Genomic DNA, 18,474 nt, shown 5'->3' with positions numbered 1-18,474 from the left:
ATTCAACTTTGTTCTTTCCTTAAACTGTGTGTTCTTTAGGAAATGAAGATGTTTTGGTTGACTAAGTGAGAATTAGTCTTAGAACAACAAAATTCCTAGGAATTTTCTTTTCTTTTAAACTGAACCTATGTGTTGAAGATGAAAGTTTTGCGAGGACTTCTGAACCAAGAAAAAAGATACCTGTGAGAAAAGCATTAGGATGTTTCTGATTAAGGAATTATAAGTAATTCTTCTTCCCTTCTGAGTGAAGACAAATGATTGGGAATTGTCAAATCAGACTTGCATTGATCAGACATATTTACCCAATATCAAGCCTTACTAATAATTTCAAGGATACACGCAATCTATAGAAATACATGAAGGAGAAAGAGATGGAGGGATTCAGTGCAGCAACCTATCCCCATAGCATGGATCTCCAGCTCATGTCCAAAGAATAGTTCTCTAAGTGAAAAGAATAGTCACCTGCTCTAGAAAACTGAGTGCCTTTAGGTTTTGAAGCATCTCCATTTTGTACTGAAATAGCTCACATATACTCACATGGGATATTTCCAGAGAGCACACCTCATTAATCATGGATTTTTTTTTTTTTTGGTCATTCATTTAATTACTATAGGCACACCTAAACCAGAGATAGTCCACTAAAGCATTTAAAAGAGAAGTATTCTCCTCCTACCAAATGCCGTTAGTTTGTTTTTAGGGCCTATATTCTTAGCGTATTTACACTGAGGTTAGGTCACGTTCACATGCCTTTTTTAACCTAAGGAGGGTCTCTCTAATAATGCAAAAGAAACACATTCTAGGTAAACTGTTTAACTTCCTAGACTAATCTTTATCTTCAGTCAATATCTTCATATTTCTAAGATACATTTTTATTATCTGTTTTAGATCTTGTGCTATATTTTCTACAAAGATTAATCTTACTAACAACATGACAATGAATCGGATTTAACTCATGCAATTTTAAATAGGAATTTCCTTTGCAAATCTTGTTAAACATGATGATATCCCCTTTGAGTTGTTTTAATACTCTTTTGTCAGTGTAATTACTCTTATCCCCCTAGTGACGACAGTCATTTGAGCTTTTTATACATTGATGTAAGCATTTATTGAATGTGTAATTTTTATAAAGCCAACTTTACTTCCTTTTCTGGAAAACCATTTTCAGAGGCCTTTCATCAAGTGGTGGCTTCAGGTTAGATCATAAAATATTTCCTCCACCTGGAGAATTATTATTAACACAAGTCTGGTTCTAATTTAATTCTCTAAATCATGTGTTCATCAAATAGCTCTGTCAGAAAAATTAATGTACTAATTTCCCTATGTACATACCTCCTGGCCAACCGAGATGGTGATGAAAGGACATTATTCTGTGAAATCTGGGTTATGTTTGGGTTTGTGGACATGACAATGTTCCAGTGACCATAGGAAAGGGTTCAGGACACTGGCTTTCACATGTCAGCACTGTGCACTACATCTCCTATCCCACCCATACCCAGTAGAGATGACTAAATTTTACCCCACTACTCAAAATCAGTGACTTGCACCATAGTGAACTCTTTTGTGTAATATTTAGGCCATCAGAATATGATGATAAAAAAACCAAAACACTTCTTTGTGATGACCCCACTATTACTTAAAATTCATCTAATATTCATACAATTGAACTTCCTATTCGCCTCTCATGCCACAAAGTCATCAACCTTTAAAAGCATCAGAGATCATGGTATCTGGTAGTCTTTCCTTGTAATGAATAAACTCTCTGTCCTAAAAAAGCTCTCTTATTGATAGCTCTGGTAAAGTTATTATTAAATTAAGCCATATGGGGCACCTGGGTAGCTCAGTTGTTAAGCGTCTGCCTTTGACTCAGGTCATGATCCCAGGGTCCTAGGATCAGGCCCCACATCTGGCTCCCGGCTCAGGAGGAAGTCTGCTTCCTCCTCTCTCCCTGCTTGTGTTCGCTCTCTCTCTGTGTCAAATAAATAAATTAAATATTTCAATAAATTAATTAATTAAGACATATAATTAGAGCTTTATCTTCTCTCAAGTCCAATTTCTTGCCATTGCCAATCTCCCGGAAAAGAGCATTTTCTACTGTCCCTATTGGATAAGCAAAATGTTTTCATCATGCTGATGACCTTCTAGGAAAGTTATTTCAATCCTACTCAGAATGTCTAGGCGAGCTTCTCACATACCCACAGAACATTCAAAACAATGGGTCCCGGGCTTACAAGTCAGCACATATGTTTTCACCAGAGGGGAATGAACAGGAGTTCAATATTTCTTCTGTGGGAGTAGGAAGTCTTGAGTTGTCTCCTTCCACCCACCCGTGGTCATCATTACCTCTGAAAGGGATAACTAAAAGTGTATTCTCTTGCTCTGAGATGTTCACTTGGAAATTGCACAGTTGCATTCCTTCCTGGTATATTAACCTTTTTTGGATACCTTTTCCATTTGGTATGTCTCCCATTTCTGTTTATTACTTTTTCACCTAAGGTTGACTTTTAAACTTAGCAGGCAAGTTACTTGCCTACAGAGCTGGTAATAAAAGCTGCTTTATTAACACTTCTTACCCACCCTGCCCCCAGCTCTAGGCAGATTTGGGATTTGACAGGTAGAGAGTATTGGATAAGCCCTGCTGTTTGATAATGAAATTGTGTTTATAGGTAGCCCTAATTAGGCCACAAGGGTTGATATGACTCATCCCAAAATACCTTTAAAAATATGCACTGGTAAGGTCAGTGACATTAAAATTAGGTCTTAGTCATTCTTTACATATACAAAATGTTTAAAGAGGTCTCACATCACTGGATAAGGAATGGTGGAAGAACAAAATTTCTTAGATAGAAAGATGAAGAGCTTTGTAATTTCATTTCCCCATACATCCATTCCTATCTCTAGAGTCTACAAATGATTCTTGTGAAGATCTCACTTTTACTTCCTCTCATACTGGAACTTAAGAACATGTTCACTTAAACTATTAAGACAACCCATAGAGACTTTTCAGTCACCTGATTTGAATAACAAGTATTTCAATTGCCTATTGACTAGAGCACTTCTCTGTGTGTAGTAAGTACTGTGATACGCTTACAAAATGTATGTTTCCTTGATTCTATCTATAACAGCATAAAATCATGTATAGCTTCAGTAGAAGAAATATACCCCCGTAGTCCACACTGATGGAATTTGCTGTTCTAATCCTTTAAATGTTTTCTTTGATGCCATATCTGTTACACAAATGATTAATCAAACTGAACTAAGAATGAGTGTCAGGCCCCAATTATATGTTTGTACCCCCTAGGGCTGTAGGTTGTGTGGTATGCAGGATGGCTTGCCCTAGTACTTCAGAGCTTTAGTCACAGCCATTTCAAGCAATTATTTTTCTGTTGATATTGGATGGAATTGTGGACACATTAGATAGTTTGTTGGATGCCAAAGGCATTTGTTATCTCCCATCACATCAGTGACTGGCTGAGCCCCAGCATGTCCTTTCATTTTATAAACCCAAATAGCTAGTTCCAGAAATCTGACTAAGGCACTGCCTTGGTATTCCATGGCCTTTACAAGCCGTTATATGCCTTTATAGTTGTTTAAGGAACACCATTTTATAGTAATTTCAAGTCGTCATTTACACACAGTAAAAAGCAAAGCTATTCTTAAGAGCTTGATGATGTCATATATGTTTATATGTACTCATACACACACACACACACGCTCACACACAAACATGTAAGTGACTACCTCTCAGGCCAAGGTATAGAGAATCTCCATCATTTTTGAAAGTGTCATTTTAACTTTTCCAATCAATATAGCAATACTCTGGTTTATATCATCATAAATAAATTTTACTTGTTTTTGACCTTTATATAAGTAAACTCAAGTATTTTTAAAACTTTTCTAGTCACTGTAAAGTTTTTGAGATTCATACATGTTGCTGAATGCACCAGCATTTTGTTTTTTAATTCTGGCAGCACTAAATTTTATTGATATACATAACTTATTTATCATTTCTACTATTGGTTATCAGACTATTATAAATAAAATCTACATGAACAAATTTATACAAGTTTTTGAAAGGGGCATTGGCATATATGGATATATTACAAGGAGTAACTACCCTTGGTCTTAGCATAGGTATTAACTGATTTTATTAGAAAGTGCAAAAAAGTTTATCAGATCAGTAAAACAAATTACCCTTCAAACTGAACCGTGTTTTTCACAGTCTAAACTTATCAGGTTAACTTTTAATTTCAGGTATTCTGGAATATGTGTAGTATTCCCCATTGAGCTTTCACAGTCAAGCATTTTGATGAAGAGTAATGCCGTTGAGAACATTCTATAAGTTTACTGACTATTCAAGCATCTACTTTTATGAAATGCCTATTGTCCTTTGACCCACTTTGTATTGATTGGATTCTTTGTCTTTTGTTTATTAACTTGTAGTATTTTCATATTCATGGAGATGGGTCCTTTGTTGTCATACACTCTGCGGTATATGGCTTGATTTCCCATTCTTTACATGGACTTTTTCTTATAACTTTGTATTTTTTGTTTTGTTTTTAAATAATATGTTTTATTTTCAGAGCAGTTTGGGGTTTGCTGAAAATGGATCAGAATGTGTGGAGTTCCTTCTCCAATCACACCATGCAGTAGTGTGCTACATTTGTTACAAGTGACATTAGCAATATTATTACCTTATAACTAATGTCCATAGTTTGCAGTTGACTTCACTCTGTGTTGTACAGTCTATGGATTTTGACAAGTGATTGGTCTTCTGTATTCCCATTACAGTGTCATATAGAGTAGTTTGTCTGCCCTAAAAATCCCCCGTGTTCTATCTATTCATTCCTCCCTCACTCCTGAATCTGTAGTAACCACTGGTATTTTTATTATCTCTAACGTTTTGTCTCTTCCAGAATATCACAAAGTTAGAATCATACAGTGTGTAGTCTTTTCAGATTAGCTTCTTCCATTTAGTTATACACATTCAAAGTTCCTTCATGTCTGTTTTTTAAAGACTTATAATTGATATGCTAAAAGTAGAGAGAATATGGAATATAGAAAATGCTCAATAAAACCATAAAAGGCAGAAAAAGATCAGACAAACAAATAAACAAGAAAGAAATAAAGAACCAGGTATTAAAGGAATATAAAAGGAAATAATTAGAAATATAGTAGATATTAAATCAGCTGCACCAGGCAAACTCATTTTATTTTATTTTATTTATTTATTTTTTAAAATAATTTATTTGACAGAGATAGAGAAAGATCATGAGTAGGCGGGGCGGGGGGAAAGCAGGCTCTCTGCTGAGCAGAGAACCCCATGTGGGGCTAGATCCCAGGACCGGGAGATCATGACCTGAGCTGAAGGCAGAGGCTTAACCCACTGAGCCACCCAGGTGCCCCGGCAAACTCATTTTAAATGTGAATGGTCTAAATACACCAATGGTAGAGAAAGTGGATAAAAAAAATTCAAAACTCCACTATGTTGTCTAAAATCAACCCACTTTAAATATAAAGACACAGACAGATTAAAAGTAAAGTGATGGAGAAAGATATTTCAAGCTAACGGTAATCTAAAGAAAATTGGAGTAGCTGTATGAACTTCAGATGCAGTCAATATCAGAAAAAGAACATTAATCAGGGATAAATAGAAACATTACATGACAAAAAGGTCAGTCCTCCAAAAAGACACCAATCCTTAACATGTATGTGCCTAACAGCAGAGCATCAAAATACACTGTCTTCTGATGAGTGCATTATAATTTTTATTAAATAAAAATATTGTTTTTATTATATTTATCGTTAGCACCTATTGATTTTGTGTAACAAATATTTGCCTGTCTGAGTGTCATGAAGTCAAGGTCATGTTTTTTCCAAGATTTTGTTTGTTTGTTTCAGCTATTACATTTAAGTCTGTAATGTATCTCAAATTAATTAGATCATGTATGGTGTGAATGAAGTTTCTCCATTTTTTTAAATACTGATGATCAATTAAATTGCTCAAGAATTTTGAGAATTTGTCCACAAAATTGCATTGGTACCTAAACTCAAGTGACTGTGTATCTGTGTGCTTATTTCTAGATTTTTCATTTTGCTCTCATTTGTCAATTTAATACTTCACTGTCTTCATTACTGAAATACACAGTAAGTTCTGAAATGTAATAACCAAGTTCTCCGACATATTTCTTCTTCAGAATTATCTAGGCTACTCTAGCTTTGCATTCCATGACAATTTTAATTTTAGGTTATCAATTTTTTACAAAATATAAGTGACTGGAATTTTGATAGGGAGAGCACTGACTCTATATAAGATATATAATACAAGGCATTTTATGTATATATACATATATATATGGGGGAGGATAGATATAATACAGAGTCTACATCAACAGGCTGTGGGCCAGCTACTTTGGTCAACTGCAACCCAATTTAATATATAGTATAACCTGATGATTGTAACATATGTACTTGAAAAGAATGCATATAATGGATATTTTGGGTATTGCGCTATAGAAATATTATTATGATTGATTTGGTTAATAGCATTGCCCAAATATTCTATATCTTTATTATTTGCTTTTCTGTTCTCTACTTACTGAAAATAGTATGTTAAAATATCCAAATATAGATATCTGAATGAACTTTGTATTGATACAGCTAGTTTGTGTATATATATATATATATATATATATACACACACACACACAAATTAGTATTCAGTCATATATTTCATTGTTCTGTCAGCTGAGAGATTCTAAAAGCAACAACAACCCAATAACAATAAGCATATCTAGCATTCAGATCTTGATTTCTAATGTCATTCTCCAGTAAAAGGAACCAGGGCATCTTGAAAAACTGGCCAATTCTAGGACTAGAACAGAAAATACACAAGATGATTGTGGAATATCTTGTGCTGCCAGAAATTAAGGAAATGCACACATGCAAAAACACGTAACAAAGAGGGATGTGGCGAAAGGATGCAAGAGTTGACTGAAAGGGCTCCCAATGGGCAAGGCTGAATAAAATTGGAGCAATGAAGTACAGTGGTATTTGACCATAACTCAAAATATAAAGTTGAAAAATCCAAGAGTCCAGACTGACATTAGTAATAATCATAAATAAGTAAATGGGAGAAGATAAATAGGTCTCGCACATAGAGCAATTCCGAATGATATTTGAAGATATCACCCCTTCAAAGAAGTATAACTCCTCACTCCTTAAATGTTAGCAGAACATAGTGACTTCCTTCTAGAGAATACAGTAAGAAAAGGGAGAAATAAATGACTTTATAGTGGAGACACTGGAAAACCACCAAGCAAACTAAGTTAACATTAACAATGATGTATCATGTTGACAGTATACACCCTTGATATGATGTGATAAAAATTGCACTTTACTACTGTGGTCTCTCCACAAGACACATAATCCTAGTATAATCATGAGAAAAAATGCAAGATAGATCCCAATAAAAGGACATATTACTAAATACATGACATACTATATCCTTAAAACTGTGGAGGTAATAAAAAACTGTCACAGTACAGAGGAGCCTAAGGAGCATGAAGACGGTATGTATGTGGATCAGGTAGAAGATGTCAGATAAGAAGTAAAGGACTCTGAATAAGATACAGACTTTAATGAATATTTTGTCAGTGTCAGTTTATTAGTGTAACAAACGTACCATAGTAATACCAGGTTAATAAAAAAGAAACTAGGTGTAAGGTAGATGGGATCTGATTGAGATAGCTTTGTACTTTTTCTGTAAATAAAAAATATTCTAAAAACATTATCAGTGTACGTGTACAGCACTAGAAGAACATGCTTATTGTTTGTGTATTTATTTTTATTTGCTTTAATGATATACAGATAGTATAACATCTCACTGTAATCATCTGTTCTAAAATCTCATAATTTCAATTATATGTACACAATGTATTAGTTTCTTATAAGAAACAAAAGCTAATCATTTCCACAATAAAATCCAACTGCAATTTGGATATGTCTGCTACTTCTTTTAGTTTTATGAAAAATGATTCATTTTGAAATTTATTGTTAGTGCCATGAACAATAATGCTTGTTATATCTTTGTGAGATAGTGCCCTGTTTATCATTATGAAGTTTCCTCTGTATCATTTTTTAAAATATGTATATCTTTATTTATTTTCATTAACACATAATGTGTTGTTTCATTTCTTAAAGTTTATTTTGTCTAATATTAATATAGCCCCACATTTTCTTATAATTAGTATTTACAAGGTTTTTATTTCTTTAATTTTTTTGCAGTCATATTGAAGACATGATTCTTGTAATCTACATATAATTAAGTACCTTTTTTTTAGTGGATTCTGACAATCTCCTTACCAGAAGTTCTAGCCCACTAATATCAATGTAATCACCAATATGTTTGTGCTTTTTTTTTTTTTTCTAAAGATTTATTTATCTATTTGACAGATAGAGATCACAGGTAGGCAGAGAAGCAGGCAGAGAGAGAGAGAGAGAGGGGAGGAAGCAGGCTCCCTGCCGCGCAGAGAGCCCGATGCGGGGCTCGATCCCAGGACCCTGGGACCATGACCCGAGCCGAAGGCAGAGGCTTTAACCCACTGAGCCACCCAGGCGCCCCTATGTTTGTGCTTTTAATCTACTGCTGGCTTTCTCGGTTTATGTTTGTTCTAATTATTCTTTGTTTATCTCATTTCTTGTCTTTTTTACAGAAAAATAACTTTGTCTCATCTTTCTCTTTTTCGACTAATTAGCATTCCACTTTACTTCTACAATTACCATCTTAGCTTTATTTCTTTGTATTATTTAGCACTTGCTGTAAGGATATAAAAAGTTATAAGCATAAAGATAATATGCATCCTTAATTTATTTAAGTCCAACTGGAATATGATGTCATCACCACATAATGTTAAAACTTTGTAAAAGTACAATTCCATTTACTTTGCTATTATTGTTATATATTTTATGTTTACTATGTTACATAAAACTTATAATATATTGATACTATACAAGATTTAAACAGCTGATTTTCTTTAAGGAATACTTTAAAACAATCTTTTAGGGGCGTCTGGGTGGCTCAGGCAGTTAAGCTTCTGCCTTTGGCTCAGGTCATGATCCCGGGGTCCTGGAATTGAGTCCTGCAAGGGGTTCCCTGCTCACTCAGGGGGGAATCTGCTTCTCTCTCTCCCTCTGCCCTCCCCTCCTCAGCTTGTGATCGCGCGCGCTCTCTCTCTCTCTCTCTCTCTCTCTCTCTCAAATAAATAAATAAATAATTTTTTTTAAAAGATTTTATTTATTTATTTGACAGAGAGAGATCACAAGCAGGCAGAGAGGCAGGTAGAGAGAGAGGAGGAAGCAGGCTCTCTGCTGAGCAGAGAGCCCGATGCGGGGCTCGACCCCAGGACCCTGAGATCATGACCTGAGCCGAAGGCAGCGGCCTAACCCACTGAGCCACCCAGGCGCCCCAATAAATAATTAAAAAAAAAAAAACACACACAATCTGTTATATTTACCAGCTCTTTGGAAGTCTCCTCATTTCTTTCTTTAGGTCAAGGATTCAATTTAGGATTATTTCCATTCAGTCTAAAGACATTTACTTTAAATATTTTATTTATTTATTTGACAGACAAAGATCATAAGTAGGCAGAGAGAGGGGAAGCAGGCTCCCTCCGAGCAGAGCCTGATGTGGGGCTCGATTCCAGGACCCTGAGATCATGACCTGAGCTGAAGGCAGAGGCTTCAGCCCAGTGAGCCACCAAGGTGCCCCAAGACATTTAATTTGTATTGCTTGATACTTCAAGTAATCATGTCTTACTGACATGTAATGATGTCTTATTACAATGAATTCTCTCAGCATTTTTTTCTCTCAAAATATTTTTTTTAAGATTTTATTTATTTATTTGACACACACAGAAAGATCACAAGTAGGCAGAGAGGCAGGCAGAGAGAGAGGGGGGAAGCAGGTTCCCTGCTGAGCAGAGAGCCCGATGTGGGGCTCGATCCCAGGACCCTGAGATCACGACCTGAGCCGAAGGCAGGGGCTTTAACCCACTGAGCCACCCAGTGCCCTCAAAATATTATTTCTTAATGTTTGGAAGTTATTTTTATTAAACAATTATAGCTTCCATTTTTCTAATGCAAAATCAGCTGTCTTTCCTAGTCTATTTTTTTCACCCTAAACTTATGTCTATTCTTTTGATGCTTTTAAGAATTTTTTAAAAGATTTTATTTATTTATTTATTTATCTATCTATCTATTTATTTATTTGACAGATAGAGAGAGAGATCACAAGTAGGCAGAGAGGCAGGCAGAGAGAGAGGGGGATGCAGACTCCCCTCTGAGCAGAGATCCCGATGCGGGGCTTGATCCCAGGACCCTGAGACCATGACCTGAACCAAAGGCAGAGGATTAACCCATTGAGCCACCCAGGCACCGCTTAAGAATTTTTTAACCATTATTTCTTTTAGAAAAAAGTATTCTGTCATTTTCTTTTCTCCCTTTTGCTACTGCAAGTATACACACGTTATTCTAATAACATGTATGTCTGTTAGTAGTTCACTATCAGGATTATCTGTTTCTGCTTCTATTAGAGAGTTATAAATATACACATTTCAAAACACATTCTCTCAGAACTTAATAATTGATTTAGACTACTATATTCTGGGCATTGTAGATGATACAATGTTCTGTCAAGTCTTGTTTTAAAAACAGTTTGAATGGGCCTATTTTAGTTTGCCTTTTTTTTTAAAGAAAGAATTCTTATTCTCCTTTTTAAAATTTTATTAAATCCAGTTGATTTTTCTTTAAGTAAGCTCTATACCCAACATGAGCTTGAACTCTCGACCCCAAGATCAAGAGTTTCATGCTCTACCAACTAAATCAGGCATACACCCAGTCTTTTTTCCTCTGGATGTATTCTTTACTTACAGACACAGTCCCTTGTCCTAAGACATGACTTTTCTTAATTCCTAACACTTCTAGAACTAAGAACTCTAGGCCAGCACAGCATAAGGTCTAAGGAACGGGGAGTAAAAATTTTGCTAGTGGGTCACTAGGGATAATAGTGAGAGATGCCGCTCCCATTTCCACTCCTTAATTCTTGGGCCTGTGAATCCTGAAACAGCACCATTTATTGGATGCTGATTCAGAGCATATGAAGCCTTCAAAAGAAACCCATCGCAGCCCTGCAAGGTATCAGTGCCCAGCTGTCACAGTATCAGGGTCTTCTAAAGGTCACTCCATCATTGTGTGAAATCAACTGCTTTAGGATCATGGGAAGACCAGTGAATTCCATGAGCATTTACCTATTGCCACACTTGTTTTGATAGGAAGTGATTACTTTTATCAGAACGAATGCTGTGCAGAATACTAAGATGAGGGATAAGACATTCTGTAAGTCTATTGATGGCAATTTTGGCAGAATTACTGTGTGCCAGCAAGGTAAATCCATACCCAGAGTAAGCATCTATTCCAGGAATAAAACAGAAAAAAAAAAAAAATCGTTCCTGCCAGGATGGAAGCAGTCCAGTATAACTGAACAACCACCAGGAAGCTGGATGATTATGAGGTAATGATACTGGAAGTTCAATGTTGGTCTCTACTGCTGGTACACCAGGCATTCAGCAGTGACTACAGCCAGACAGTCCTTAGTCAGTGAGTCCATGTTGCTGAGCCCATGCATAACTTCCATTCCCGCCACTCTGGCCACTTTGTTCACAAGCCCATTAGGAAACGACAGGACTGGCTGAGAATCGAGATTGGTAGACACAAAACAGTTATCCTATCCACCTGATTATGATTCCAGGCTGCTGAAGTCACCCCGTGGTGAACATTCACATGGTATATAAATACTTCCATGTTTTTGCACATTCAGAGTGGTGTACCCAGATCTCTCTTTCCCAAATTTCTTTGTCAACAATTTTCCAATAATGTTTCTTCCAAGTTCTTGAAGGTCCAGCCAAACCATTAGTGACAGCTCATGAATTGGTATATAATCACAAATCTGGCCATTTTTCTTTCCAAATAAGTGAACAGGCAGGTGCACTGATGGAAGCTCTGTCCACAGAGAGGCTTATTCTTCATCACTGCCCTTCAAAAATGTTCCAGAAGGGGACTGTAGTGCTACAGCTGTTCACTTTACAGTGATGACTGAATATCATACAGAATTATCTCTAAACCAGGCCCTAGACTCTTCTTTTTGGGTCATCTGATTGAAGGATCTCCTCATGAGGCCATAAGTACAGGCTGAGAAAGAGAAGGCAGTGCAACACGAGGATGGACCATGGGCATTTGGCCACTTCTTCCTGTAAATTAACTTATGCTTCCAGGGCATGTGCAGGCATGATGGCACCTGTTTTGATGAGTTGCTACTGTGCACACTCAACCTTATGGCTTGTTGGGTCAGATAACATGTAGTTCATGAGTGGTAGCATAGGCTGCATGGTAAGTTGGTGGCCCATGGTTAAATATTCAGTTTCTAAGGCCAGTACCAGGCCAAGAGCTGCTTCTCAAAAGGAGATTATATCCAGAGGATAGTAGGTCTCTGCTCCAAAATCCTAAAGGCCAGTGTTCACCTACAGGAGCCTGTCAAAGGCTCCAAGCAACATCTCCATCTGTCACTGACACTTCAAGCACAGTTGGATCTGTTGGATTATATGGCCCAAGTGGTAGAACAGCTCCCATAGCAGTCCAGACCTCTTGCAGAGGTTTTTCAAGTTCTGGATCCCACATAAAACTAGCAGCTCTTCAGGTGTTGCAGTAAATGGATAGAAATAACATATCCAAATGAAGGAATATGTTACCTCTAGAATCCAAAGAGGACCACAAGGTATTGTGCTCCCTTTCTGGTTGTAGGATGGGACAGATGTAACAATTTATCTTTCACTACAGGATGGGTTTAGGATCCCACTGGGCCCACTATGTGACACACCTCAGATAAAACTCCATCGATTACCTGACTTCCACATACCTCTACTCTGGTTGGCAGATCACACTGATTTTTTGAGTGTCCTGGAATCAATGAGAATTCAGAGCTATTGTCCAGTATTCCCCAAATGTCTGATTATTTCCTTTTTTCCAGTGCACAGTTAGTTTGGTAAAAGACATAGGTCCATTTGGGGAAGGCTAGGAGAAAGACCGAAAGACTAACAGTATGAATGTTTGGGCATGTACTGGGGACATTCCTCAAGGGGACTTCAGCGTATCCTTCATTCAAAGGGTCTGGGTCTGTAAACCGGTTCAAGTCTGGGGACGGACTAAGGCATCATGACACTGTTTTTACTGTTCAAGTTAGTCTTTTGTTTTCTTGACCTTCAACTTTTCTGCTTTTACAGATCACATGAGAATTTAGTAGACTTCCTATCTATTGCACTTCTAGGAACACCATGATCAACTAGCCAATGTCTGAGTGAGTCTGATTATTCTGACCACTGCTTTGACTCTACTATCCTTTACGGTAATCCTGCTACCTTCCTTCAGGCATCTGAGTGCTGCCACTTGGCCCCAGACACTCTGGGATCCAATTACTCCCACTACATTTAGGTATCCCATTTCAGTGACTGCATAGCTTCCCATGGTAAGCTATGGCCTATAGAGAGGAATGATCGCAGAGCTCTTCAATGATGCTGGATTCCCACACAAATTTATTTCTCCCAGTAGTGGTAGGTTTATTTTATGGACCCTTTAAGCGTGGGTGTATATGTCTTAAAACATTGCAGGCATAATTTAAATTTTTAGCTTATTTTGAGTGCACTTTTTTTTTTTCCAAATTTCTTAAAAACAAATAACTGTTTTGGTAGCCTGCAACCATGATGCTGTTGATACTGTACAAAAATGATACTACTGGAAAATAACAGCATTTCAAAACATTATCTAGGATTTATTGTGTTATCAGGGTTTCATTCAAGTTTAGAAGAGGCAAGTAAGTTCCTTCCAGGGAGGGAGGACTACTTGGTACATTGAGAGCTAAAGAAAATAACTATATTTGGGTACTCATATTTCTTTAGGAATTTTATGTGGTCTTTGTTCTATAACAGATAAGCAATATTCATAACATTACTACTTTATTTTGTTTTCATTGATCCTATAAAATTGTTGAGTTTCAGGTTCATGTATAAGAGGTTATTTATAGTTAGGTTATGGTACAATAGATTTTACTATTGATTTCTATCAACTCTAAATGTATAATTTAAAATTAATAATGTACATGACTAAAAACCCCAGTATTTTACGATAGTATTTTTTTTGTTTTTTTCTTAACTTGCATCAGAAAATAAGTATTGTGAATTTTCATTCTCAAAATGGAATTGTATAAAGTCCTGCTTTAAAATGTGTAATTTGGGGGTGCCTGGGTAGCTCAGTGGGTTAAAGCCTCTGCCTTTAGCTCAGGTCATAATCCCAGGGTCCTGGGATTGAGCCTCACATTGGGCTCTCTGCTCAGCAGGCAGCCTGCTTTCTCCTCTCACTCTGCCTCCTTCTCTGTGATCTTTGTCAAATAAATAAATAAAATCTGTAAAAAATATAAAATAAAATAAAATGTGTGATTTTATGTAACATAATTCTTTTAAAATGGCATTTAAATGAGTACATATAAAATATCATAGCAGGAATTAGAACAGGTAGGTTAAGACATAAATCTAAATTATAATCATTTTAATGTATGAATGACTAAAATAATATCATTTTGTTGCAAGTATTTTAGTTAATTAAAATTCAAAACATACTTATTCTGAAAATCTTGTAAAATTCAGTATTTTCAGATAATGTACTTAATCTGAAAACCTGTAGCTAATTTAATTTCTCTCTGGACCCCATATTCAGTCCCAGCAGCACAATTTTCATATGGAATTTACCTTGAAATATTTAAAATAAATTATAAAATCCTTCAGAGAAAAGTGTTGTGATTATGATTACCATGCTGGTTAAATATTTTTCCAGACTTCAAAGTACTTTAAATGAAGAGAGAATGTTTGAAAAGTGACTGGTTTCCACAGGTATTTGAATGTAAGTAAGATAGAAAAATATATCTCCCACACCTACCACTCTTGCAGCCAATACATAACCTACAAGAAGAAAGATCTCTTCCTGCTCCAGCAACAACCCACTAACCACCACTTGCAGCCAATGAGAAACTGTCACAACCTCAAATTCTTATTCTTCTCCAACAGACTTTGTTTTAAAACAACCTTCCTCGATTTCCTCCTTGACTTAATAAAAGCTGAATTTCCCTTTGTCTCCTCAGATTTGCCTATGGCTTGCCATAGTTTGCTTGTCCTGAATTAGAGTTCCTCTGCTAGTCCCAAATACATTAATTTTGGTAATAAAGTAACTGGCTATTTTTTTAGGTTGACATACTATCATTATGTTAAATACATAGAAAACTGATAAGGAAGTATACAGAAAAAATTAAAAATAATTTTGATTTGTGTTATGTATGTAAAACTTCCATTTGACATTTTTTCTCAAGTTTTAATTTAAATTGTAGTTCAGTTAACTTGCAGTGTAATATTAGTCTCAGTTTTAGAATTTAGTGATTCAATACTTTCATAAAATACCAGATGTTCATCACAACAATTGCCCTCCTTAACCCCCATTTTACCCCTCCCCTCATCCACCTCCCCTCTGGTAACCGTTAGTTAGTTCCTTATAGTTAAGCATCTGTTTCTTGGCTTTCCTCTCTTTCCCCCTCCATGTTCTTTTACGTTATTCATTAAATTCCACATGTGAATGAAATCATATGGTACACACACACCCACATCTTCTTTATCCATTTAGCAGTCTATGGACATTTGGGCTCTCCCTATTATTTCGTTATTGCAGATAATCTTCCTCTAAACATCAGGGTGCATGTATCCCTATAAGTCAGTATTTTTGTATTCTTTGGGTAAATACCTGATAGTGCAATTGGTGGATCATAGGATAGTTCTATTTTTAACTTTTTGAGGAAACTCCATACTGTTTTCCAGAGTGGCTGTGCCAGTTTACATTCCCACCTATATTACAAGAGGGCTCCCGTTTCTTCACAGCCTCACCAATGCCTGTTGTTTCTTGTGTTGTTGATTTTACCCATTGTGACAGGTGTGAGGTGATATCTCATTGTAATTTTGATTTGTATTTCCCTGTTGATGAGCAATGTGGAGCATTTTTCATGTGTCTGCTAGCCATCTGTATGTCTTCATTGGAAAAATGTCTATTCATCTGCCTATTTTTAAATTGGATTTTTTGTTCTTTGGGTGTTGAGTTGTAAGTTCTTAATGCATTTTGGATACTAACCCTTTATCAGAAATGGCATTTACAATTATCTTTTCTCCCATTTCAAAGGTTGCTTTTGTAGTTTTACTTATTGTTTCCTTCATCGTACAGAAGCTTTTTAGTTTGATGAAGTCACCATAGTTTACTTTTGCTTTTGTTTCCCTTGCCTCAGGAGATACATCTAGTAAGAAGTTGCTAGAGGAAATGTCAAAGAAGTTACTTCCTATGTTTTCCTCTAGGATTTTTATGGTTTTAGGTTTTTCATCCATTATGAATTATTTTATGTATGGTGTAGAATGCTGTCCAGTTAAAATTCTTCTGCATGTTGCTGTCCAGTTTTCTCAACACCATCTATTGAAGACTGTCTTTTTCCCAATGGGTATTCTTGACTTCTCATTTGAAGATTAATTGACCATACAGTTGTGTGTTCATTTCTGGGTTTTCTATTCTGTTCCATTGATATATGTGTCTATTTTTGTGCTGGTACCATATTATTTTGATTACTACAGCTTTGTAATATAACTCAAAATCTAGAATTGTGATTTCTCCAGTTTTGTTTTTCTTTTTCAAGGCTTCTTTAGCTATTGGAGTTGTTTATGGTTCCATGAAAAGTTTAGGATTGCTTGCTCAAGCTCTGTGAAAAATGCTGGTGGTATTTTGATAGGGATTACGTTAAATGTATATAGATTGCTTTGGATAGTATAGACATTTTAACAATATTTTTTCTTTCAATCTGTGAGCATGGAATGCCCTTCCATTTTTATGTCATCTTCAATGAAATCCTAATAATTTAAAAGAAAAATATCAATCTTTCTCTTTTATATTTTACAGTTTAGTAGGCATGGTAAATAATTTCACCAAATGTGTGAGTATCATGATAGGGCACTGAAATGTGCTTTGTAATTACACAGATGGCATATCTGTTCTAGTCTAGAGAATCTGTTCTAATCTAGAGAACCAGAGAATCAGATAGGGCACTGAAATGTGCTTTGTAATTACACAGTTGGCATATCTGTTCTAGAGAATCAGAGAAGTACACAAAAGACTTATGTACTCTGTAATAGTACAGATATGCCAGTAGATATGACTGGCATAGATATATGCCAATAGAACAGATATGCCAGCTGTGTAATAGTACAAAGCCTATTTTAAGTGAGTTATGATAAATATTTAGATAGGAAACAAAGCAGAGGAGGGGAAGAGTATTAAAGGGTAAGAGGAAAATACGCAAACATCAAGTATGAAAGCTGAAACAGGCCCTCTGAAAATGAAGAAGATAGTTCAAGGCAAAATAATACAATTGGTCTGTACAGAATGATAATGAAGTGGGTAAAGGTGGAGACGAGGATGAATTATGGAAGATGTATAAATAAGGTGGTAGAGTCCAAACAACTAGAACAATAATAAAAATGAAGATTATTTTTTAAAAAATACTATGTCCTTTTAATAGAATAAGTTTAGATTAAACACATATACAGTGTGCCCAATATAACACAAAAATTTGCATGAGACTAACCCAGCTTTGTAAGACTTCAGATTCATGTTTCTGTTGCACCATAACTTATTGAAGAATTTTACGTTAAGAGGTAACATGACCAGACTTTTAATGTAAAAAATCACCTTCTTTAGAATGGAAAATTGTCTGGAGTAGAGCAACTGGGGAGGCAGACGTCCATTAGGAGATTACTACAGCGGTCCAGATAAGACATCATGGAAGACAAAACCAGGTGACAGCCACAGAGATGGAGACATACAGATGAGTGGGAAAGAGATTTCAGAGAAAAGACTGCATTTGATTATTTTAGCATTGGGATTAAAAGTAAAGAGGAATAAAATATGAATCACAAGTTTGTTATTTTGGCTACTATAAAAAACACTAAATAGTCAAATAATTCAAAGATGGAATGGGACATCAAAGAAATAGGTGGATGTAATGGGAATTGTGAGTATATGATGAAAGACAACATACAGGGATAGGCTAGTTAAGAATCAAGTTTCAGAATAGTGTTAGATTTGAAAAAAAAGTTAAGATCTTTTCTAATTCCTAAATTTCTGTGATTTATGATCTATTTGTTTTAAGTACTCAATGGACAGCCTCCTTTTAAGATAGGTATGTATCAGAAGAAGAAAGATAATTTATGAAAAAATATATATATATGGCCAGTGGAAAAGCCCTGTTTTTTTGGTATCAATTGGATTTTAAATATGCCTATAAATATGTCGACT

At 35.8% G+C, this 18,474-nt stretch overlaps 1 protein-coding gene across 1 annotated transcript in view; it reads left to right on the top strand.

The window, feature by feature from the left end:
* CDH9 (cadherin 9) overlaps nt 1-18,474 on the top strand; it is a 140,516-nt gene that overhangs the window by 87,065 nt on the left and 34,977 nt on the right. The window lies entirely within an intron of this gene.

The sequence above is a fragment of the Lutra lutra genome, chromosome 5 (genome assembly GCF_902655055.1).
Source record: "Lutra lutra chromosome 5, mLutLut1.2, whole genome shotgun sequence".
Classification (NCBI taxonomy): Eukaryota; Metazoa; Chordata; class Mammalia; order Carnivora; family Mustelidae; genus Lutra; species Lutra lutra.
This window is presented reverse-complemented; position numbering and strand designations above follow the sequence as displayed.